General features: G+C 38.3%; 1 long non-coding RNA gene across 2 annotated transcripts in view; it reads left to right on the top strand.

The window, feature by feature from the left end:
* The window catches only part of LOC139037528 (uncharacterized), a 180,629-nt gene extending 166,379 nt beyond the window's left edge, over nucleotides 1-14,250 (top strand). Inside the window, exons 3-4 of one of the 2 annotated variants that reach the window (XR_011490408.1) lie at nucleotides 12,793-12,872; nucleotides 13,547-14,250. This is a non-coding gene — a long non-coding RNA (uncharacterized lncRNA). Of the gene's footprint in view, nucleotides 1-12,792; nucleotides 13,461-13,546 lie in introns of those variants that run through there. The other variant, XR_011490409.1, reaches the window with a different exon arrangement.
* Nucleotides 14,251-25,479: the final 11,229 nt, after the last annotated feature.

Below are 25,479 nucleotides of genomic sequence, written 5' to 3' on the forward strand. Positions count from 1 at the left end.
AGGTCACAAAGAGTCGGACACGACTGAGTGGCTGAACTGAACTGAACTGAACTGCCTCTCATCAATTATCGGGAGAAATAGCCTGCTATCCAGATTTCAGTATTACAAAGAACATGAAAGGTGACATAGAAATCCAGAATCCTTTCCTTTTAGAAAGTGGACAGAGAGTTCCAGTTTCTGGTTTTTCACATTAGATGCTTGGAAGTTGCTACTTTGTCCTAAAAGGAAAAAGCTGAAGAGAGTGGCAACAACGGCAGCTCTTCTTGTATTCAGAGGAGAAGGATAGACACAAGGCAGACTGCTTGGAGAGGCAGTCAAGTCTATGCGTGGAGTCTAGGTTTCCCCGAGTGAAAACTCACAAAGTAGAAACCACTGCAGGAGTTAAAAGCCTAAATGGCAATTGATGGATTACTGGTGGCTCACTGGAAAATTCTGGATTAACAACTCCAGGGGATCCAGTCACAGGCGTGCTCCCACAACACTGTGACATTTACCTCCAAGAGCTCCACCAGATTCCCACAGTAAATACTAGGGAAAAATCTCCTAGAACTTCCTGCAGGGGAAGCTGAAACAAGAACCATTTTGAAATACACCAGAGGAATCAGTTCTGCATCAGGGGAAGCCAGTTAACCAGAGCCTACCCTCCTGGGCATTGTTATCAGAACTTAACTGACCTAGACAGCATATTAAAAAGCAGAGACATTGCTTTACCAACAAAGTCCATCTAGTCAAAGGTATGCTTTTTCCAGTGGTCATGTATGGATGTTAGAGTTGGACTATAAAGAAAGCTGAGCACTGAAGAATTGATGCTTTTGAACTGTGGTGTTGGAGAAGACTCTTGAGAGCCCCTTGGACTGCAAGGAGATCCAACCAGTCCATCCTAAAGGAAATCAGTCCTGAATATTCATTGGAAGGACTGGGGATGAAACTGAAACTCCTGTACTTTGACCACCTGTTGTGAAGAACTGACTCATTGGAAAAGACCCTGATGCTGGGAATGATTGAAGGCGGGAGGAGAAAGGGACAATAGAGGATGAGATGGTTGGATGGCATCACTGACCCAGTGGATGTGAGTTTGAGTAGGCTCTGGGAGTTGGTGATGGACAGGGAAGCCTGGCGTGCTGCAGTCCATGGGGTCACAAAGAGTCAGGCAGGACTGAGTGACTGAACTGAACGGACCTAGGGAACTAACGCAACTCTATCCAGCTCTACCCATCCTGCCTCAACTAAGGGAGAAAAGAAAAAATGCAAGAAACTCTTGTGAAGTTCACAGTCCAGAGGCACAAGCTCACTGAAAGTCTGAGACCTAATCATAGACCTATTGAACATTTTCCTTCCCATCTCACCACCATGTTACTAAGGCTTATTTATAGTAGTTCCTTTTGTCTTTTACATGATATCTGAGTATCACGAAAAAATTGCAAGGCATATCAAAAGGTAGAAAACACAGTTTGAGAAGGCAGAGCAAGTATAAGACCCAGACATGGCAGGATGCTGGAAATATCAAATGGGGAATTTAAAATAAAGATGATTAATAGGTTAAGAGCACTAATAGATAAAGTAGACAGCATGCAAGAAAAAATGGACAATGTAAGCAGAGAGACAGAAATGCTAGGAAAGAGAAGGAGGGAAAAGTTGGGAAGGAGGAAGTGTACAGATACTGATTCAATAATAACTTTCAGTGCTATCACAAAGTAAAGCTACTGTTCTTGCACAGCAGGTGATAGTAATTTAATGCCACTTTTGATGAAAATGGTAATGCTCATAAATTCTTCATGCTAAATCATTGAATAAAGCCTCTTTCCCTCTGATTCTCTTACAATGTCACTTTTTACCCTATTCTCAAAGGGGGACTTTGGTGATATGTTTCTTGACATGTTTTATAAGATTTCCTGATTCTATTTTTAATCAAAGCTGAGATTACTGATGGCCAAGCTGCCAGCTAGCTCACCCAGTACCTTTGATCTGATTTTAAAAAAAAAATTTCCCCCCTTAGAGATGGATGCCAAGTGTTCCTTGAGTGCAGGGGTGAGATCTAAGCCTCCTGGACAGGCTCTCTTATGCAGGGCACACCCTAAACAATTGTACAGAGCACCAGGGATCTTGAGGCCTCTTACTTAAGTAGTTATGAACATGAAGTTGAAAAGTGGCAACAGAGTGGGCAACCACTGGATTCATCATAAAGCAATCATGCTAATTTATTGAGTTTGATGAACCCTAGCTCTGATCAAAAATTTTTCCATATTGAAGAATAGTTGATTTACACTGTTATGTTAGTTTCAGATACACATCAAAGTGATATATATCACTTATTTCTCAGTTTCTTTTCCATTATATATTATCACAAGATTTTGAATATAGTTCCCTGTGCTATACTATAGATCCTTGTCTATCTATCATATATATAGTTATATGTATCTGTTAATGTCAAACTCCTGATATATCCCTCCCCCTCATTTCCCTTTGGTAACCATAAGATTGTTTCCTATGTCTGTGAAGCTGTTTTTGTTTTATAAATAAGTTCATTTGTATGGTTTTTTTTTAAGATTCCACATATAAGTGATATCATGATCTTTGTCTTTCTCTGCCTGACTTACTTCACTTAGTATGTTAACCTCTGGGTCCATCCATCTCTCTCTGCTGCAAATTGTCTTATATCATTCTTTTATATGGATTAATAATATTTCATTGTGTATATACACCGTATGTTCTTTATTTGCTCGTCTGTCAATGGATAGGTACATTGCTTCTGTGTCTTGGCTATCGTAAATAGTGCTGCTATGACTCTTTTTGAATTAAAAACTTCATATTTTCCAGATATATGCCCAGGAGTAGCATTGCTAGATCATATGGTAACTGTATTTTTAGTTTTTATGAGGAATTTCCATACTGTTCTCCATAGTGACTGTACCAATTTATATTTTTAACAACAGTGTAGGACGGGTTCCTTTTCTCCACATCCTCTCCAGCATTTATTATTTGTAGACTTTTTGATGATGACCACTCTGACTGGAGTGAAGTGGCACCATATTGTATTTTCTATTTCCTTTTCTCTAATAATTAGTGATGTTGAGCATCTTTTCATGTGCCTGTTGCCATCCATATGTCTTATTATATAGAAGGATGATACTTTGAATTAATGATTTCATCATTAAAAAAAATGAGCTAACTAAACAACCAATGGATCACTGAAGAAATCCAAGAGGAAATAAAAAATTACCTAGAGACAAATGACAATGAAAAGATGACAATCTAAGACCTACGGGGTGCAATGAAAACAGTTCTAAGAGGGAAGTTAAGACTGAAGCGACTTGAGAGCAGCCGCAGCAACAGTATTACCTTAGGAAATAAGAAAAATCTCAAATAACCAACTTAACTTTATACCTAAAGCAACTAGAGAAAGGAGCAAATAAAACCCAAAGTTAGTATAAGGAAAGAAATCACAAAGGTAAGAGCAGAAATAAATGAAATAGACATGAAGAAAACAATAACAAAGATCAATGAAACTGAAAGCTGGTTCTTTGAGAAGACAAACAAAATTGTTAAGCCTTTAGCCAAACTCACCAAGAAAAGACGAGGACTCAAATCAATAAAATTAGAAATGAAAAGGAGAAGTTGACACCAAAGAAGTACAAAGGATCATAGATTGCTACAATAAAATGGGCGACTTAAAAGAAATGGGCAAATTGTTAGAAAGATACAACCTTCTAAGACTGAACCAGGAAGAAAAAGAAAATAGGAACAAACCAATCACAAGTACTGAAGTTACAAAACTTAAATTTTTTAACAAAAGCTTAATAAAGCTATGCCACTTAGTCCTCCTTCCCTCAAACACATACTTTTTTTTTGAAAAAGAAGTTTCTGGCTAATGTAGTATAACTTCTGTTTTATTTTACCTGTGTCAATGTTTGATATTCTTCTATGTTGGGAGGCTGAAAAAGTCTACATTTATTTTTAGTTAGTGCTATGTGAATTCCAGCTTTATTCATATTAAAAAGTATAAAAAGAAAAGAAATAAAAATGTTCATATTCTCACTCTCTAAGGGAGATGCATGGAGCTCTGTGATTATGCAAGTATCTATGGAGAGAATGCAGCTAACCCAGCTAACCTAAATTCAGGGTCTGGCTACTGAGTTCCCTTATTTTAGCATGAATTTCCTTGATACCTAATTGGTACTGTATCTTTTTGACTTGTGATTTGGCTAGACTTTATTTTTCAGTACCATATACTCCAAAGAGATCTGCATCCCTCTGATTTCCTTTTCCATATCTTCGGATTGTTGGTGGGGTAGAGGGAATGTGGAGTCAGGTGGGACAAATACAAAGGAGAACAGTAGAGTCCAGGCTACCTGAGCACCTTGAGGAGTATCAGATAGTGGAATGCACTGCATGTTTGGTGCTCTAAGTCATGGGGAGCAAGCTCAAGGGCTTTTTTACTTAATCATGGTAGGACTCAGTGGGTGTGTGTATAAGCAGAAAGCCATGTCTGTTCCTCTGATGGAGTGAGCTTTCCCATGGGCTTAACTTTTGGCCTTAACCTTATTCTTCTCACTGCTGTCTTCATGGACATCTGTGTGTCCTCTAAGGCAGCAGTGCCCAATCTTTTTGGTACCAGGGACTGATTTTGTAGAAGACAGTTTTTCCATGGACTGTGTGGAGGGATTTGGGATACTTTGAGTGCATTACATTAATTGTGCACATTATTATTATTATTATTATTATTATTATTATTACTATATCAGTTCCACTTCAGATCATCAGGCATTAGATTTTGGAGGTTGGGGACCCCTGCTCTAAGGTGACTCAGTTCTTTGAACCTTGGCTGATGTCTATTACAGAATTACTGGCTAGTGGTGCCTGACTCAGTTCTGTTTCCTACTCATCAATGACGGTGAAATCATTCCCATTCAAGATTGAAGGGACCATTCCAAACTTCTAGTTATACTAGATTATATTTCAGAAAAGAAGCTTTATGTTCTCAAAGCATTTATTCATATAATCATTATGACTGGCAAATGTTTCCTGTCCTTCACTCTTGCCTCAGGTTGGTCAAGTCTTTGAGAGTGTTTGCATAATATTTATTTCCCGGATAGGTATTGTGTTTGAATACCTCTGCTAGCTTTAGACAGTCACAGGGAAACAGAAATCAGAGAATGATTCATTAGAAAGAATATTGAACTAGGTATCAAAGGACGTTAGCTCTGATTCTGACTGGCTGTCTGTGAACCTTGAGAAAGACCTTTGACTACTCTGGTTCGGATGCTTCATATATAAAAAGAGGGAAACAATGCTTGCCTTACCCACATCAGAGGCTTGTTCTGAGAATCTTAAATGTGAAGATACTTTTGCAAACTGTAAAGATCTTCCTAAACTCATGGTTTCCTTATTAGGAGGCCCTGCCACCTCCCTACCTGGGGGTGCCTTTTACAGACTCTCCCTGCCTCCACCCATCATGGGCATTTCTAATGCTCTGTTCAGAGAAACACAATTTATGGCGGCACAGATACAGACCTAGATCACAGGGTCCCTGCTCTATTTCCATTACAAACACACAGGCTTCAGGCTTCAGGCTTCAGCCCTTTCCACATGCTGAACTTCACTGGAGTCCCATGTGTTGAGAGCCTTCTGGAAGAAACCCAACAATTACAGAGCAGTGCACCGTACAGACTTGGCCTGAATGCAGTTTCAGCCTGAACTTTCTGGGGAATGTTATGGGGTCCCATCCTGCAGTCTTTCAACATGCAAAACTCTCCTGGGCATGGAAGGTTTGGAAATTATTCAAGACTGAGGAGTACTGCCTCTAGGATTGAGCATCAGGGAGGACCCTTTAGCCAGAATGGACCTTAAATCTCAATTCACGAGCCTGCTGCTTTTCTGTGTCTGTGTGGCCTTCTACTTAAAATGAATAAGCAAAGGATATCATTTTAAGTACAGTGGTTTCTACATTCCTAGGGCTGAATTTTCCTTTGCCCCGCAGGTTGATAGTAGTAAAATAAATGGATCCAAATGGATTTTGCAGAGAGAGTCAAAAAGTCATGCCAACTTGGCCTCTCTTATACAGTAAGTACAGTATAAGCAGCTGCCATTTAGAGAGGATATGACCTCAAGTCAATTATCAATTCTTTCACCTCCTCCTTAGGCCAGCCAACCACAGTCACACATCATGTTCTAGCACCCAGAACATGACCTTGGAGAATGAGGGACCACATGTACACAATTTTTGCCAAGGCAGAAAGGTCAGCATGTAGCATGAATACTGTAACTGGAGCTCTGATCTACAAGTCAGCTTTCCATGAACCTGTGTCTTTTGTCACATGGTTGTCCAGGGTCTCCATGTGGTGATCTTTCACATGAGTCCAAGGTAGACAGGCTTCCCAGTTGGTGTTAGTGTTAAAGAACCCACCTGCCAATGCAGGAGACATAAAAGACATGTGTTTGATCCTTGGGTTAGGAAGATCCCCTGGAGGAGGGCATGGCAACCCACTCCAGTATTCTTGCCTGGAGAATCCCATGGACAGGGGAGCTTGGTGGGGCACAATCCATAGGGTCACGAAGAGTCAGACACAACTGAAGTGACTTAGCACACATGCATGCACCAGGGCAGACGTGCAGATCCCGAGGAAGACTGGGAATGAAAATAAAATCAGTGGTATTCATTTTTCCTTTTGTGTTTACCTTAGCTTTGGCTTTATACTGATAGTCAGCATGGAGGGGTCCACCCTAGGGCCTTTAGTTCATCCTCTGCAGTATGGTACCCTTCCTCCATCAAGATGCCTACTATAGCTAGTGACATGTCTCAGCACATCATCGGTACTCTTTGTTTTTTTTTTTATTTTTAATAAAATTAGGTTCTCCTTTAAAAAAGCATTGAGCAAATAATTCCCTTGGGAAAATGAAACCTCTACATTAAAATATAATCTTCAAAGAACCACATGGTGTGTGAATTAGAGGTTCTCCAAGAGCCCTCTCTCTATCAGGCAGAAGTGAATAGGTAACTCAGTTCCATAGGCCAGGGTTTGGTAAAATTTCTATACAGGACCAGGGCCAGATGGTAACTATTTTTGACTTTGTGGGCCATGAAAGATCTCTGCAGCAAAGGCTTGACTCTCCATTGCAGCACTAAAGCCACATAAAAACAGTACTTGGATAAATACATGTGGCTCCATCCCAATAAAACTTTATTTACAATAATAGACAGTGAGCCAGATTTGGGTCCACAGGCTGTGGCTTATGGACTTCTGTTATAGGTTCCTGTGTTGGTAATACTTGTTTTGGGCTATGAAAAAATTCAGCAATCATTAGTGCATATTATGTGCTATTGTGGATGCAAAACTCTGTTAAACCCCATTTTGTGCAGATCCAGTATCTGTTTCTGGCATCCAGCAGGTTAAGATCTGGTCCCTCCCCATCACGTCAGCATGTCTCTCCAGCATGCTTGCTTTTCATCACTGCCTCTCTCCCTGTGTCCTCCTTTTCCATCTACCCAATGTGCCTTGAGGGCAGAAAATGGTCATTTCACCCCTAAAACAGACAACTGATTCACATTTAGCTTCAATTTACACTGTGCTGGGCATGCTCACATTCACATCTTTAGTCTTCAAAACAATCCAGTGAAGTAAACTCCATTATTCTTTGTTTAAAAATGACACAGTACAGGTTCAGAGAATTTAGGTCATGTCTCCCAAGGATTCTACACTAGTTGGTAGTGGATCTAGGGTCCAACCCAAACCACAGGAACATTACCACGAGTGTCCTACATGGCAGATTTTCTTTGGGCATAAGTAGTTAATTTTGAACAAGAGGAAAAACGATAAGAAACATCTTAAATCCAAATAAGGGAACTGGGAAGAGGGTGGCTGGGTGTCCAAGACCACTGGAGGGTGGAGTTTTGTTTTGTTTTGTTTTGTTTTAACATTAACATTGTGGCTCTCTGCTGGAAAGGACATACATTCTTCATTCTTTTTTCATTACTTGAAAATTGTTGCAACCATTATGCAAAACCAATAAAGGGAAAACTTTAAAAAAAAAAAAGTCATTTGGCAGGCAGGCAGTGCCCAGTTGAGGAATAGCACAGGTCTCAGGGGAAAATAATATGCATTTTGTAAAATTTCTTACGAGACAATTTATGGTTTTGAGAAAACAAAACAGGAAATTGAATTAAAAGGAGAAACATATTTAAATAATGCTCAAGTGATGACATAACCAACTGAAGTCCAACAATCGCAACTTAGAATCAGGCATTGTCAGCTGCAAGAATCTTCTAGCATCGGTTGGTGGTGTCCAGAGTGCACAGGGATGTTTTATTCCTTAGTTGGTACAGCGTCACAACTTTAGGGTAAATAAAAGCTAAATTTTAAAATTGGAATTTGGCCCTAAATATCAGGTTCCTGGCATATCTTTACTGAAAACACAGAAATATGGCCCTCCTTCTTAATGTCCTTTATGAATTAATGACTTAATGAATTTTAATCCTTGTTTCTGAATTGGCAGTTTTGGCCCTGGAATGAATTTAGGTTATGTCAAGTGGGTATTCTTTTTTTCTATTATTCCATACTCAATATGTCTTGTGGAGTAAGAGATTTGAAAAATAAAATCTATTACAAGAAAGCAAGAAAAAAAGAAAATCAGAAGTCATTTGCTACCATCAGTAGTAAATACACACACACACACACATTTTTTTTAATGTTATATCCAATTAAAAAAAAATGTTTCAGGAAAAGACAGTTGATCCCAATTCAAACCAGTATACTACATTTAAACCTTCTTCTATTAATTTTTGTTTGGTTTTTCAAAATCCTTGAAAGGTAGGGGGTAAAGGAGAGAAACTGTTGACACTTAAGTTCAGATTCTGAATCTTTCAGCAAACAGTTCTAAATGAGGGTCCTTTTTTCTTCACCAGTTATAAAAAAATAATATTGTTATATATGTAATGAAGATTTTTATACACTTTGCACTTTCTTTTTTCTATTCCACAATATAACTGTATGAGATAGATTATAGTATAGCTTCTATTTTTTGGTGAGAATATGGAGACTTCACTTATATATGAAAAAAGAATATATATATATATATTTTATATATATATATATATATATATATATATATTTCTGTTTTCTTTTGCATAACCAAGTTCTTAACTACCACCCTAATCTGCTTCAGTGGGGATCGAAACCTGTTTCGTCATGCAAGTGTGATGACAATGTAATTAATTTAGTCTTAGCCAAAGAAAAAAGTGTATTTGATTTGCTTGCTTCAACCCTCATGAGAAGAGTTGACTCATTGGAAAAGACCCCGATGCTGGGAGGGATTGGGGGAAGGAGAAGTGGATGACAGAGGATGAGATGGCTGGATGGCATCACCGACTCGATGGGCATGAGTTTGAGTAAACTCCAGGAGTTTGTGATGGACAGGGAGGCCTGGTGTGCTGTGATTCATGGGGTTGCAAAGAGTCGGACACGACTGAGTGACTGAACTGAACTGAACTGACTGATTAATTTACTGTCATGAAGTAGTGAGGCTGAGTTTGCAAACAGCACATGTAAACTTTGTTGCCCAGTCCATTTTGTGATGAATGGCAGACACCTCTGCAGTGCCTGGTCAGGTTCAGCAGTTCAGCTGAACACAACTAATTGCATCACATGGTCACTGAGCCACTTCACATCCAGGAAGTGTACTAAACTTTACTCTCTGGCAGAGATAAAATCATTTAGACAAGAGCTGTATACACACACACACACACACACACACACACACGTATATAGCTCCTTCTGTATCACTAGCACCTGGCACATAGTGTAGTAAGGAAAAAAGTCATCTAAGTGAATCAGGAAGATGAGCTGAAATTAAGCATGGATTAATTGATTCTTACAAAGGTTTATGTGGCATGGCGGAGTATTTGCAGTGTGGATGCTGTAATTCCTCTCTGTGTACACATGTCTCTGGGCTTAGCCACATGACGCCTTGACCAACAGAATGAAGTGGAAATGATGGCATGTGAATCTAATTCTCAGGAGGTCTTATGGCTTCTGAACTTGTACTCTGGAACCTAGCCACCAGCTCAGGCTCTCCAGCTAGAGACATGTGTCCCAGTCAACTGTTACTGATAATTTCCAGAGATTTCCGTGAGGCCAAGTTAGCCCATGACACTCCAGTTTCGTTACTGGTTGACTGCAGCTTCATAAGTGACCGTAGGTAACACAAGCGGAAGAGTCTCCCAGTTGAGCCCAGCCTGAGTGGCTAACACATAGAGTAACAATCAAGTAAAACGGTCATTCCTGTAAGTCATTAAGTTTGGGGGTAGTTTTCTATACAGCAATAGATAACTCATACCTATGAGCTTTTGACAGCTGAATATTTTCATCTGTTACTCCCTCAAAATGAATAAAAACAGACAATGTAATAATAAGAAACCAACTAAACAATACCCATCTGAAAAACCTCTTAGGGTCGACACCTCTCTATCACATGAGGGAGGTTCTTCAAATATAATCAGCAAGGGCAGTCTGTTCTTATTTTGTTTCTTTTTCTTAGAAGAGTCAGTGATATGAAACCAAATTTGTGGTTCAACTTACGGGCATTTCTTCACATATTGAGGGGATGTGTTTTGTTAGATCTGTGTTTCATATTGTCTGATAATACATTAAGTGAAAAGAAATCTACTGATACTGTTTTTCTTGGGAATTTGATTTGCAACAATAATAGTTCCAGGATAATACACTTGGACTTCAGGAGTGGTCATTAGAGTAGAGTGAAAATGAAATAAAACATTGAGAGAAAGTTGTCCTGCCCATTAAGGCATGGAGAGCTTAGACCAATGAAAGGGGTGTGGATTTAAGAGGGGAGAAGTTTGAACTTACTTGATAAAATAGTAATAACATGTTGACTCGATGTAGGTTGGGGTCATGAGCAGTAACCACATTCTGAAAGGCTGAGGGTCTTGTCCTGGGGGTGGGAGTCCTCGACATTTTACAAGGCTTGTAGTTTTCCTTAGCCAGATTGCTAAGCAGCAGATAATCACTCTTTAGTTTAAAAATTTTGCCAATGTGATATTAAATATAGTGCAATTACTACATACTTAGCAGTGAATGAACCATTTTTTACACATTGTCTAAATTTCAAAAGAATTTTACAATGGAAGAAATAAGGCCACTATGTTATAGAGAAGGAAACTGGGCCTAAGGAAAGTTGAGTAACTTGCTCAATTCACAGTTATAAGGAGTTGGTTGAGATCTCAGGCCCAAGATGTCTCACTCCAGAACACTTTACTACCACAATACTAGATCGTAATCTAGAAACTAGAGTGTGATGAGAGACCCTGGGAAGAAGAACACCCAAAAAGCCATAACATTGATTCATTATCAAATTGCAAGACATTTTCACTAAAAGGTTATTTTGCCCATATCTTTACCACCATGCCACCTAAATCATCTCAGATGAAAATGTAACTTCTTATAAGGAAGACACTAATTCTCATTAGTACTTTTTCTTTTCTTTCAAAATACAAAGGGAAAGGCTTTCCTTGAAAAACATTCCCCCCAAACTAAAACAATATTATTTTCAGTTAGGATTTGCCATTGTGTAGAAATATTTCTTTTGTTCATTGTGTCGATTCTAATCAAGATTGAAACAAATTCAAAAATCTGTCTTAAAGATATTACTGAAAAGTACCAACAGATGTAAATTCTCTAATAATGTTGTACTACCCTGAGCTATGTCTCCTTCTTCCAGTGAAATTGGAAAGCAGATTATGAAAATAAGCCCCCTTCCTAAACTATCTCCCTGAAAGAAATGCTCTGTGTTATACCATATCTGCATAATTCTTTTTGCAATTCAGCTGCAAGTCATAGTATTCTGTTATGAACCTCTGGGTATAGAATCACATAAATATGGAGTCAGTATGAAGTTGTTACAGATGGCAGATGAAATGAACGGAGTGGAGCTGCTTTCCAAACCTGTTTCTGCACCAAAGGAAGTTTTAATATCAAATTGGTTTAGGGTTTATAAGTGATAATAAAATTTGGGTACTGTTGAGAGATTTTCACCTACAAGTTTCTGTTTGTATTTCTTTTCTGTTACCCACAAAGATAAGAAAGGTCTCCAGTCCAGTCACCTATTAATTGAGGTTCTCATACCCCATAATTGAAGTATTGATGCCCCATCTGGAAGCAAATGTCTGTTGTTATAGATCCTAAGCTATAGGAAGAGTAGGATCTATGCTACTAATTAATTCAGGCTGCCCTTCTAGCATGCCTTTGATATCGACTGTTTTTTGGTTTTTTGTCTTTTTTTTTTTTCTTTTCAATAGTTGACTTAGTGTAAATACAGACAACCAGAGATAGGAAGAAAGGATGGAATGCATTTCTATCCTTTGAAAAGTTTCAGGGACACTTTGAAAAGCTTGAGTCTTGTAGTAAAATAACACCTATATAATTGAAATGAAACAGACAGCCATTCATGCTGTGACTACTTCAGGTTGTCTTAATATAATGAAATCATCACAAAAGGGACTTTCAGTCCAGGTGTATTTGACAACCCTTCTCTTGCAGAACTGGATGACCTCGCTCCCTTTCCCAGTTACCGTCCCAGCTGGCTTTTCAATTATTATTTTTTCAAATTATGTTTCAGTTTGAGTCATCTCTGATCATTTCAAATGTAGCAGTTAATATTCCTATCAGATAGGAAAATATGTTTTGTGAAAATATGTATCTTTTATTTTATTTTTTTTTCTCTTCAGTGGTATTTGGTAAAGTAAGGAGGACAATAAGCAATTTGAAAATGCTCTCTCTGTTCCAGGTTGCCGGGATGTGAAATTTGGGAGAAAGAAGATGAAAGTATAAGATGATGGCTTTTCTCAGTGGTGTGGATGCTGAAATGTACAGAACACATTGTTTACAGCATCTCTGGGCTGTGAATCAGCCGTGATTACAGCTGGCTGGGGCAGAGCTGAAAGGGCAGAGGCATCAAAACCCAGCTCATTTTTAAAAAACACAAATCCTTCTCACTGCCCGTGGACGAAATGACTGACTGACATGCTAAACCTATTAAATATGTATTTTGCAAATTTCGAAATGAGCAAAAATGCTATGTAAAAATTTTTACAGATGCTGAATGGTTGTAGATGTGGTTAAAGATGTGGGACTGGCTCCAACTTTGTTCTTTCGTGGGCTGCTATTAGCTTACATTTGAAATCTCTGTTGGCCACGTAGTCCACATTGTTCTTCCAAATGTAATCATTTCTCTCTTTTATCTGATCTCCTACAGTCTCTCTGTTTTCATCAATATCTGACAGCAATTCCCAAAGATCCAATAGCGTCCACTCTAATATCCTTATGTGTACTCTCTTTCCTCTTTGAAATCTAATATCTTAGCAGTGAAATAATTTATTGTGCTTTATTTAGTCCTTTTATTTTTTGCATGTGTTTTGATACTATCCTTTTGAAAAGAGTTATTTGGAAATTTAAACCAACTGTTCACCAAAAGTTATGAAAGCATGATTAAGAAATTTTCTGTTTTTAAATCTCTTTTTTAAATGTTCATTTTTTTTTAGAGTGCCATGGTCAATGCCACCAAGTTCATGGATCTGGCAGTGATGGGAAATGAAGATGCATTTCTTGGAGTCCAGTTAATGGGTAAGCCATACAGAAGATCAGATGAGCCAGAGGATTCAGTGACAGTCCTAATTTTTCTCAAAAACTGTTAGTTTATGTGTTTGTCCCAACCTGGAGATGTTTCATTTCTTGAATTTGATCTTCTGATAAAACAACGGTGGTACCAACACATTCTCCTAGTAAGTGAGAGCCATACTTGGTTCTAAATGGTGCATACTGTATTTCTATTTGTCTTAGGTCCTAAAGAAATGCATTTTGTAAGCACTATCTGAGAAGAAATTTTTATGGGTACATTACAGTCTAGTATGTGCATTGTTAAAGGGAAAACTTGTTCCAGTGAAGTAGTTGGCAGAGAACTATAAATCTTAATGGATAGGAAAATATGTCTTTCTGTAAAAAGGAAAGAAAGAAATAGACACGGAAAGCAAGCAAGACACCCTGCTAAAGACTCCTCAAAAAAAATCACACCTCTGACCAGCATCTAGAATGTTCATCCTTTTCCAGTGTTTATGATCAGTCCACTTACATATTGCCATTCTCCTCTGTGCTCTTCCATTCTATTTGAGAAAATTGTTCCTTGGCTGTGCCAAAAATTTGAGGCAAAAATGAAAAATGTTTTGCTTTATTGCTAACCTGTGAAAATGTGTTTTTTTGCCAGTGTTGTGATGGTTGGGTTTTGGGTTTTTTTGTTTTTTTTTTTTTCTTTCTCACATGGCTCTAATCCTGGCTGGATAGATCTTGACGTGCAAATAAAATTCCATCCTAAATAAGTAAATTGTGTTTCTCAGTTGGAGGCTGGAAAACCCTATTCCTTAATCTTCTGCTCATACAAAATATACTTCCCACTTCTCGTTACTGAAGTTCATGCCTTACTACCAGAGTGGACAAGCAAAGAAAGTATCCAGATAAGAGAAGTATCCTTTTTTCTTTAACTGAGATATGAGAAGTTGAATTAAGGAAGCTCTATGGGAAGGCATAGTCAATGAAGCAGAAATAGATGTAAGATCATGGCATCTGGTCCCATCACTTCATGGGAAATAGACGGGGAAACAGTGTCAGACTTTATTTTTTTGCGCTCCAAAATCACAGCAGATGGTGATTGCAGCCATGAAATTAAAAGATGCTTACTCCTTGGAAGGAAAGTTATGACCAACCTAGACAGCATATTAAAAAGCAGAGACATTACTTTGCCAACAAAGGTCCATCTAGTCAAGGCTATGGTTTTTCCAGTGATCATGTATGGATGTGAGAGTTGGACTATAAAGAAAGCTGAGCACAAAAGAATTGATGCTTTTGAACTGTGGTGTTGGAGAAGACTCTTGAGAGTACCTTGGACTGCAAGGAGATCCAACCAATCCATCCTAAAGGAGATCAGTCCTGGTTGTTCACTGGAAGGACTGATGCTGAAGCTGAAACTCCAGTACTTTGGCCACCTCATGCAAAGAGTTGACTCATTGGAAAAGACCCTGATGCTTGGAGGGATTGGGGGCAGGAGGAGAAGGGGACGACAGAGGATGAGATGGCTGGGTGGCATCACCGATTCGATGGACATGAGTTTGAGTGAACTCCGGGAGTTGGTGATGGACAGGGAGGCCTGGCGTGCTGCAATTCATGGGGTCGCAAAGAGTCAGACATGACTGAGCAACTGAACTGATGGGAAGGCAATGGCACCCCACTCTAGTACTCTTGCCTGGAAAATTCCACGGGCAGAGGAGCCTGGTGGGTGGGCTGCAGTCCATGGGGTCGTGAAGAGTCAGACACGACTGAGCGACTTCACTTTCACTTTTCTCTTTCACGCATTGGAGAAGGAAATGGCAACCCACTTCAGTGTTCTTGCCTGGAGAATCCCAGGGATGGAGGAGCCTGGTGGGCTGCCATCTGTGGGGTCACACAGAGTCGGACACGACTGAAGCGACTCAGCAGCAGCAGCAGCAGTAGCGTGGGTACTTCCTACGACTCTAAATATCTTTTAGATATTTGCAGGGTACTCACTCTGTTGACAAAATTTTGTCTGTAGAGACATATCTACATTACAAAGACATGAGAGACTGTACTCAGCCATTCAACAAAAAAAACATACTGAGAGTCTTAAGTGCTCTGGAATAAAGTGTGAACAAAGCAAACTGATCACAGAGATAGCTGTCATCAGGGAGCTGTCTAACTGGCATAGCGTTCAGCACTTATATTTAATTGTTCAACCAATGAATTAATTATTTGGCTGTGTTGTTGAACCTGCTTTATGCACCACAGCTATGTCACTACTATGTTAGGTTTTAGGATTCAGAGACTTGATCCGAACTGTCAAGAAACTCTCAGCCTAATAGTAAAGAAAAACATCTAAGCCAATACACTCAATAAATTACAATCAGCCCTGGTTGCTGGGAGAGGGTGAGTGCTCAGTACTAGTGGTCGTGTGAGTAGGGGAGATACAGTTTTTTAATCTAACTATACTGTCTCCAGTGACTAGTATCCCCTTGAGATTTCTTCCCTGGAATTTCTCCAGACAGGCCACATTAGAACTTCTATTATCCTGATGTGACTGTGAATTCAGCTTTTCTCCTGTAACTTACCTGTGCTTTGCAAAATTCAGTTGTTTTTCTATAGCAAGTTTAGGTCATCTCATAACTTCATACCCCACCAATTCAAAAACTTTGATTTACCACACATTTTCTATAATAATTGCTCTAGAGATATAAAGCCTATCAGTCTTGTTTCTCATACACTAAAGATTGGTTATTGAGTGACAAAGCTAGACTTAACGTGTCTTTTTTAGCAGCAGGGAGCTCTCATAATGTGGAGTTCAGAGCTGGCTTTGTTATGTGAGCAATAGTTTAATTTAGACAGGGTAGACTGAGTATCAATTAAGACTGAGTATTCTAAGGATTGTGTTGGTGTTTTAGCTGCTATGTTGTATCTGACTCACAACAAACTGTGGAAAATTCTTAAAGAGATGGGAATACCAAACCATCTGACCTGCCTCCTGAGAAATCTGTGTATGGGTCAAGAAGCGACAGTTAAAATAGGACATGGAACAACAGACAGGTTCCAAATCAGGAAAGGAGTACGTTAAGGCTATATATTGTCACCCTGCTTATTTAACTTATATGCAGAATACATCATGAAAAATGCCAGGCTGGATGAAGCTCAAGCTGAAATCAAGATTGCCAGGAGAAATATCAATAACCTCAGATATGCAGATGACACCACCATTATGGCAGAAAACAAAGAAGAACTAAAGAGCCTCTTGATGAAGGTGAAAGAGGAGAATGAAGAAGTTGGCTTAAAGCTCAGCATTCAGAAAACTAAGATCATGGCATCCGGTCCCATCACTTCATGGCAAATAGATGGGGAAACAGTGGAAACAGTGAGAGACTATTATTTTGGGCTCCGAAATCACTGCGGATGGTGACTGCAGCCATGAAATTAAGAGACGCTTGCTCCTTGGAAGAAAAGCTATGACCAACCTAGACAGCATATTAAAAAGTAGAGACATTGCTTTACCAACAAAGTCTGTCTAGTCAAAGCTGTGGTTTTTCCAGTAGTCATGTATGTATGTGAGAGTTGGACTATAAAGAAAGCTGAGTGCCAAAGAATTGGTGCTTTTGAACTGCGGTGTTGGAGAAGACTCTTGAGAGTACCTTGGACTGCAAGGAGATCCAACCAGTCTATCCTAAGGGAAATCAGTCCTGAATATTCATTGGAAGGACTGATGCTGAAGCTGAAACTCCTATACTTTCACCACCTGATGGGAAGAACTGACTCACTGGAAAAGACCCTGATGCCGAGAAAGATTGAAGGCAGGAGGAGAAGGGGATGACAGAGAATGAGATGGTTGGATGGCATCACTGACTTGATGGACATGAGTTTGAGTAAGCTCTAGGAGTTGGTGATGGACAGGAAAGCCTGGTGTGCTGCAGTCCATGGGGTCACAAAGACTCGGACATGACTGAGTGACCGAACTGTACTGAACTGCTCCTACTCTTTTGATTCTATGGACTGTAGCCATCTAGGTTCCTGGATCCATGGGATTCCCCAGGAAAGAATACTGGAGTGGGTTGCCATTTCCTTTTCCAGGGAATCTTGCTGACCCAGGGATGAAACCCATGTCTCCTGCATTGCAAGCAGATTCTTTACCAACTGAGCCACCAGGGAATCTCCATTCTAAGGATAAAATTTAATAAATAAGAGTGTGATGGCAATGCTTAAAGAAAAGCTATTCTGAAGATGATACAGATTATTCTGCAAAAATTAAGCCAGGATCAAAATATCTTTTATATCATTTGACATGCAGGTAGGGAATGCTCTTCCTGGTTACATGAGGATTAAACAGCCCTTCTAAGAGCTGCCACAAGATAAAATGTATGTCCTAGTCTAGCCTCGTCATGTGGAACTGTAATTGCCTGCTATCATGTCAGCATCTCCCACTAGACTGCATCCAGTGATGAAACCAGTGATATCTGTTTGATTCTGGCTGTGTACATAATGGGTACACAATATTTGTTCATTTTAAGTTCAGTCAACAGCAAAAGCTTTGCAAAATGTTTAATTATCATTCAATTGACCTTCATAGCAGATTCTTTTTTTTTTTGCCAAGTTAATATATAAATTTATTTATTTATTTAAAAATTTTTATTTTTATTGGAAGGATAATTTCTTTATAATATTGTACTGGTTTCTGCCATACATCAACATGAATCAGCCATAAGCACACATATGTTCCCTCTTCTTGAACCTGCCTTCCACCCCACTGCATCCCTGTAGGTTTTTACAGAGCCCCCCTTGATTTCCCTGAGTCATACAACAAATTTCCATTGGCTATCCGTCTTACATATGATAGTCTACATGTTTCCATGTTACTCTTTCCATTCATCTCACCCTCTCCTTCCTTCCTCCACACCCATGTCCATAGTTTGTTCTTAATATCTGAGTCTCCACTGCTGCCCTGCAAATTGGTTCGTAAGTACCGTCTTTCTGGATTCCATATATATATATGTATATGGAAATGGGTACAAAGCTTTAAAAAGCCCCACTAAGGTATAAAACTAAAAAAAAGAAAAAAGTTTTATGATGACCAAGTGTAAGTTTTAAAATCAGGTGGTACTTAATCTTAAAACTTTATACTTCTATTAGCTCTGTATCATCTTCAAGCAGGGAGACTTGTCACTTGAAGGGCCTTGAAAAGTCATCTGAAGACTGGGACATCAAAGCTTAAATTCAAGATATTTGCCACATTTCAGGCAAAGGGAATGTACCCAGCATTGGCAGGGAGGAAATGTCATCTCTGGTCACCTTGTAAACTGCTAACCTACCAAGATATGTCCAAGGATAAAAATCAAAACATTTTCAACAGGGTTCTATTTAGTGGTCACATTCTTGAATATTTCATCTTGTCATTATTTTATTTCCAATCAAATATAGAAAGTGGTCTCAAAATTGTCTTTGTTTTTCTTTTTGTGAGATGGCAGAACTGTTTTTGCTTAAATTGGAGTAGTGCAACTTATTTTTTTCCTAAAACTTTCTGATAAATTTAAAAAAAAATTCCAACCTAAGATGCTTTTTCAAGCATTCCTTCCAACAAAAATAGTGGATAAGGAACAATGTGTGTATTTATTTATGCACAAAGAACTTATTGAGCACCTACCATGTTATGAGAGGGCAGGAGGAATGGTTATACAAAAAGAAATTGCAAAATGATTACAACTGGATTCTCTTTAGAGGTTCAGAATCTAATGGAAATGACAGACATACATAGAAGTAGCTATATTAAAATCAATTTATATATGTATATATATGATATGTGATTATATATATTATATAATTAAATACATAATCACTATATATTTAGTCATCACCTGCAATGTGATGGACATAAGGCTAAGCACTAGGAATATAATAGTGACTAAGACGCAAATTCGTGCCCTTGTGGTGCCTACATTCAACTTGGCAAAGCAGATGATAAATGAATGAATACCAAAAAATGATTAAATATATTATCAGTAAAGAAGGGGATTAACTGTAGGAAGAAGATCAAGAGGGGGCTGTGATAGAGTGGTAGAGTTAATCATCACAGAAAATGTGATCATGAAGATGCTCATAACTAGGAAGCATTTAGACAAATACCTGAAGAATAGTTTTCAGTCATGCGAAGAAGGAGCTGGGAAAGGATGCTTCAGGCAGAAAGAATTGTCATCCTAAGGGCTAGAGGTGTGATTCAGTTCAGGTCAGTTCAAATGTCGCATCTCTGTGTTAAAAACTTTCCTGAAACCCTCCAGGCAAAGTAGCAGAGTTTACTCCTTTCCCAGTATTTGATTCTGTTGTTAATCCTGCTACTCTGATCTGTTCCTCGTTATGTTAGAATTATTTGTATATGTGCCTGATTTCCCACTAGACCGAGTTTCCATTTGCCATTCACCACTGCGCCACTGAACCTGTGGCAACCCCTGGTGTAGGTGTCGCGCTGTTTTATTTTCTTCTCCTTCCTTCCGGCAGGTTGGAACACGTGCCAGGTGAGAGGGTGAGAAGGGTGCAGAGTTTCTCATATAATGCTCGTGGAATAACTGATCTTGATGGTATGAAAAAATGTTCTCACTGACCCCCCACATTCTGAGGGAAGAATGGGTTTCTTTTCTCTTCACTTTCCTTTAAAAAAGAAACTATAATAACCTGTACCACTGCAGTGGAAAGCCCTTGGAAGTGAGACTGATAACTAGCAGAGAAAATGTGGGACCACAGGGGTAAGAAACAAAAAGACAAGGTAAATGAAAGAACGGAAGAAGAGAGAGGGGATAAACGGGGGGGAACTTCTCAGCTTATCTTAAATAACAGAAAGATATTTAAGAACAGAGACGTGACATTCTTGAATGCGTAAGAGAATCTGGGAAATTACCTAAATCTCCAACTTGTCTTGAGAATATTTTTTATAGGTTAAAGTATATAAACCCAATATGTGACGTTGGGCAATATTATATTATTTTCTAGACATTGTGTGTTTAATTTACTAACAGCGAATACGTGAACACAGGTAGCCCTACCCTCGCCTATCAGTGATTAGAGTAAAATGAGGGATTGTAAATAATAAGTTTTCAATATTTTGTCAGTGGATGTTAAATAAAGTTCAAAGCAAGAGCTATTTATTGACTGCTTCCCTTGTGGCTCAGCTGTTAAAGAATCTGCCTGCAATGTGGGAGACCTGGGCTCAGTCCCTGTGTTGGGAAGATCCCTGTGGAGAAGGGAAAGACTACCCACTCCTGTGTTCTGGCCTGGAGAATTCCATGGACTGTACAGTCATGGGGTCACAAAGAGTCGGACATGACTGAGCGACTTTCACTTTTCAAAATTCTATTGGATTGTTTGAAATAAAAGTAGTTTTATCAGTTCAGGCTCCTGGACATATATTATAAATGGGGAAAGAAGCCCTGTATCATTTTATAATGAAACAAAAACTCACACAAAGAATTAGCTGGTTTGGTTAAAAGGTTTAAGTTTTAAAATGGGGAAATACAAAGTGTCTAGAGTAATTTGAACTGTAAGGAAAAGAAAAATGGGATATCTCAGGGGGTTCTTAGTGGGTAGGATGTAGGGTGATAATATGAAGAAAATCAGTGGTGAATGAATAATTTATTATACTTTTAGGGGGTTACTTTTCTGAAAAGTACCATGACTAAGAAATTTTATCTTGCAATATTGATGTCCCAGCAAACTTATGAAAGCCAATAAAAATGATATTATGCCTGTGAATACCTTATATAAAAACTCAAGAAGCTCTGCTTCCAAACCAAACTGAATTATTAAAAAATAAAAAGAAAAATACTGTGCTGGTACCTTGTACTAGTTAAGATAGCCTAAATCATACTATAGTACAAGAAACTTCCTAAACCAGTGAGTAACACAAAATTTATTCCTCACTCATGGGAGGGTGTTACTTCTCATAAAAGCCAAGTAACTCATTGAACTAACCCTACATCAGGTAATACTTGTAAACGGTGGGAAAAAATTTTTTAAACTAATCCCTTGAAAGCTTGTGAAAATGGCGAAACCAGGAAAATATTGGAGCAGTATCAACACTTATAAGAAGGGAAGAACACAGGGTAAATTTCCAAATGTTTAAATACAGTTAGGCTGATAGCAGTCCCCAGTGTAAACACTCCTCTGTCCAAAGAGTTCTCCAGCCAAGAACACTGGTGTGAGCACCCATTCAGTTCTCCAGGGGATCTTCCCGATCCAGGGGTTAAAGCCGTGTCTCCTGCATGGTGGGCAGATTCTTTACCACCTAAGCCACTGGGAAGCCCATAGGGCTGAAACCCAGCTAGAAAACTATCAGACTTCTGGCTTCAAGAACCAGATTCCAAACAACATAGTAAAGGCTGGAAGAATGAAGTGGGAGTCTGCTGCTGTCAAGTACAGAGGAGAGAGAATTTGTTGTTGGAGTTTCAGCTAATTTAACTATCTGCTATAAAATGGTTAATACTTCTTGAAGGAAATAACATAATCCAGTGTATCCACACACACACACACACACGCACACAAATCCACAAAAGAATATATTATCTGGGGAGTGGGGGAAATTGTTTGAAATTAGTAGGTGAGGATTTTAAAACAACTATTAAAACTATGCTAAAGTATAAAGAAAGCTATGTTCCTAGTTACTGAAAAGTTACAAAATCCAAACAGAAACATAAACTATAAAGAAATCAATATAGCTTCTAGCATTGAAAAATAAAATATCTGGAATAAAAAAAAATCACTGAATGGATTAACAGCAAGTTGGAAATGACAGAACACAAAGATAGTAAACATAGAAATGGATGAATTGAAATTATCCAACATAAAAAACAGAGGCAGAAACAGTCTTTTTTCTTTTTTTTTAAATGAGTAAAGTCTTCAGGCCCAGTGGAGCAATTAAAAAAGCCTAATATGTATGTAATTGCAGCCTTGAAAATAGGAGACAGGTAATAGAGAAAAAACTTTGAGAAATTGCTGAAATTACCAAAATTAATAAAAATTAAAAAAAAACAATTTTAGTTTGAAAAAGTTCTGTGCATGAGAAATATAATGCAAAGAAAATCAACCGTGTATATCATAGTCAAGCTGCTAAAACAGAGATAAAGAGAAAATCTTGAAAGCAGGCAGAGAGAAAAAGACACAGACCTTCAGGTGAACAACCATTTGATTAAAACATAAGTCACATAGAAGGCCAGCAAAGAGTAGAACAATATATCTAAGGACTAAATGGGAAAACACTCTCAATGTAGAACTTTATATGGAGTAAAAATATTCTTCAAGAATGAATTATGCCTCAAAAAAGCTGAAAGAAAAAGAATGAAATCAAAAAACATTTTCAGATAAAAAGAAAGTAGGAGAATTTGTTGTCAGCAAAACCTACACTATAAAAAGTGCTAAAGGCAGTTCTTCAAGATGAAAAAAAAAAAATGATACCAGATGGGAACTCAGGTCTTCAGGAAGAAATGAAGAACCCTGGATATCATAGATGCAACATCACATTGAAAGATATTTTCCTCTTAATTAAAAAGATACATATAATTTTAAAGTAAAAATTATAATAATTTATTATGAAAGTTTGCAGTGTACGTAGAGGTAATATATGTGACAAACTTAGCATAAAGGACAAAAAAAGAGGTAAATGGCCATATGTATTTGCAAGCCTCTTATGTTTTGGGGGAAGTAATGGAATATTAACAGTAAGTAGACTCTAAAAGGTCAAAGATTTATGTTTTAATCTCAACAACAAAAGATTAATATAAAGGTATACTGATAAAAATCCAATAGATAAATTATAATTGAATTCTAAAAATATTCAGTTAATCTAGAAGACAGAAAAGGAGGAACTGAGGAACAGAATTGAGGGAACAACCAGAAAACTTATAGTAAAATGGTAGACCTAAATCCAAGTATCTCAGAACTGATATATAGTGTAGATGCTCTATGCACTCCAATGAAAAGGCATTATCTTGTTAGATTTTTTGAAAGACCCAGTTATGTCCAATCTATAAAATATGTGCTTTAAATATAAAACATAAATAAGTTGAAAGCAAATAAGGCTAGTGTGACAATCAATATCAAAGAATATGTCAAGACAAAAGATTCCCAGAGATACAGGGATATTTTGTAATGATAAAAGGCCAATTTATCAGGAAGACATATATATGCACCTAATAACAGAACTTAAAAATGCATGAAACAAAAGTTGACAGAAACAAAGGGAGAGATTAAAAAAAAAATCCACCATTATAGTGAAAGATTCTTAATACCCTTTTCTAAGCAGTCAATAAAAAACTTAAGAAAAAAAGATATTAAAGATATGGAAGATACAATAAATAATGCCATCAACCATCTTGACCTAATTGTCACAAAGCACTCCAGCCAACAGCTAGAGAATGTACTTTTTTTCAAGTATATATGAACACTAGAATCTTCTATTGGAAAAGAAGAGTCTCATATCAGTGACCCAAGAAGTCTTTACTACGTTTGCACTGTAGGGAGATAGAAAAAAATATCCAAAAGAGGTAGAAAGAAGGAAATAATACAAGAGTAAGATAGTCAATGAAATAAAAGGAAATAAAAATATAGAAAAGTGGACAAAGATCTTATATAAATAAGGTGTTAACTGCATGGTTGAATCAAGATTTATTGTGACAAACAGATGAATGGCATCTTGAAATACACATTGTGAACATCAGTGATACTTCAATTTCAAGATATCACTCTACTTGTTAAGGGCCTCCCTGATGCTCAGTTGGTAAAGAATCCACCTGCAATGCAGGAGACCCCAGTTCGATTCCTGAGTCGGGAAGATCCGCTAGAGAAGGGGTAGGCTACCCACTCCAGTATTCTCAGGCTTCTGTTGTGGCTCAGCTGGTAAAGAATCCTCCTGTAATGAGGGAGACCTAGGTTCAATCCCTGGGTTGGGAAGATCCTCCTGAAGAAGGGAAAGGCTACCCACTCCAGTATTTTGGCCTGGAGAATTCCATGGACTGTATAGTCCATGGGGTTGCAAAGAATCAGACATGACTGAGTGACTTTCACTTCACTTCACTTCACTTCACCACTTATAAAAGAAACAAAGTCCCTTACTGAAACTCTTTCCACAAAGAAAATATCAGGCCCAAATTGTTTTCCCATTGAATTATATTCCTAACTCACATAAAATGTGCTACAGGTTGTAGTGACTCCACAGGGAAACATTTCCCAGACTCAACATTGCAGGAGATTTTGTCTCTAGCATCTCGGTACGTGGCTTCCAAGGTGGTGCTAGTAAAGAATCCGTCTGCCAAGGCAGGATATGTAGGAGATGTGGGTTCCATCCCTGGGAGGAGGGTATGGCATCCCACTCCTGTGTTCTTACCCGGAGAATCCCATGGACAGAGGAGTCTGGGGGGCTACAATTCATGGGGTCCTACAGAGAGGGACGTTAAAGCGACACAGCACACTCCTATCTCCTACGCGACCCCTTTGATCACTGAGGGAGCACAACAGAGAATTGAATTTCCTCCTTGCAGCCTCATCCTGGAAGGGACTCTTCACTTCTATTAACTTTTATTGGCTAGAATTTACCATATGACTTCACCACCCTTTAAGGGGTGGGAAAATATAGCTTATTATTTTGAGGAATGAAGAACATGAAACAGGATGCAGTGAATCTTTAGCACTGTTTGCGACCCAGAACTCTTTTTCTGTAACCATCTTTGTCACGTGATCAGAAAGTATCACAATCAGTGAGGCAAAATTGTCTCCAAATAGTATTTGTTCAGACTGAACTTGGAAATTTGTATATTATGTTTTCCAATTCGCTATCTTACTTTTTTCATTTTTGTAAATCTTTATAAAATTCCTGAACTTAAAAATATGATCATAT

The sequence above is a fragment of the Odocoileus virginianus genome, chromosome 11, assembly GCF_023699985.2.
Source record: "Odocoileus virginianus isolate 20LAN1187 ecotype Illinois chromosome 11, Ovbor_1.2, whole genome shotgun sequence".
NCBI lineage: Eukaryota > Metazoa > Chordata > Mammalia > Artiodactyla > Cervidae > Odocoileus > Odocoileus virginianus.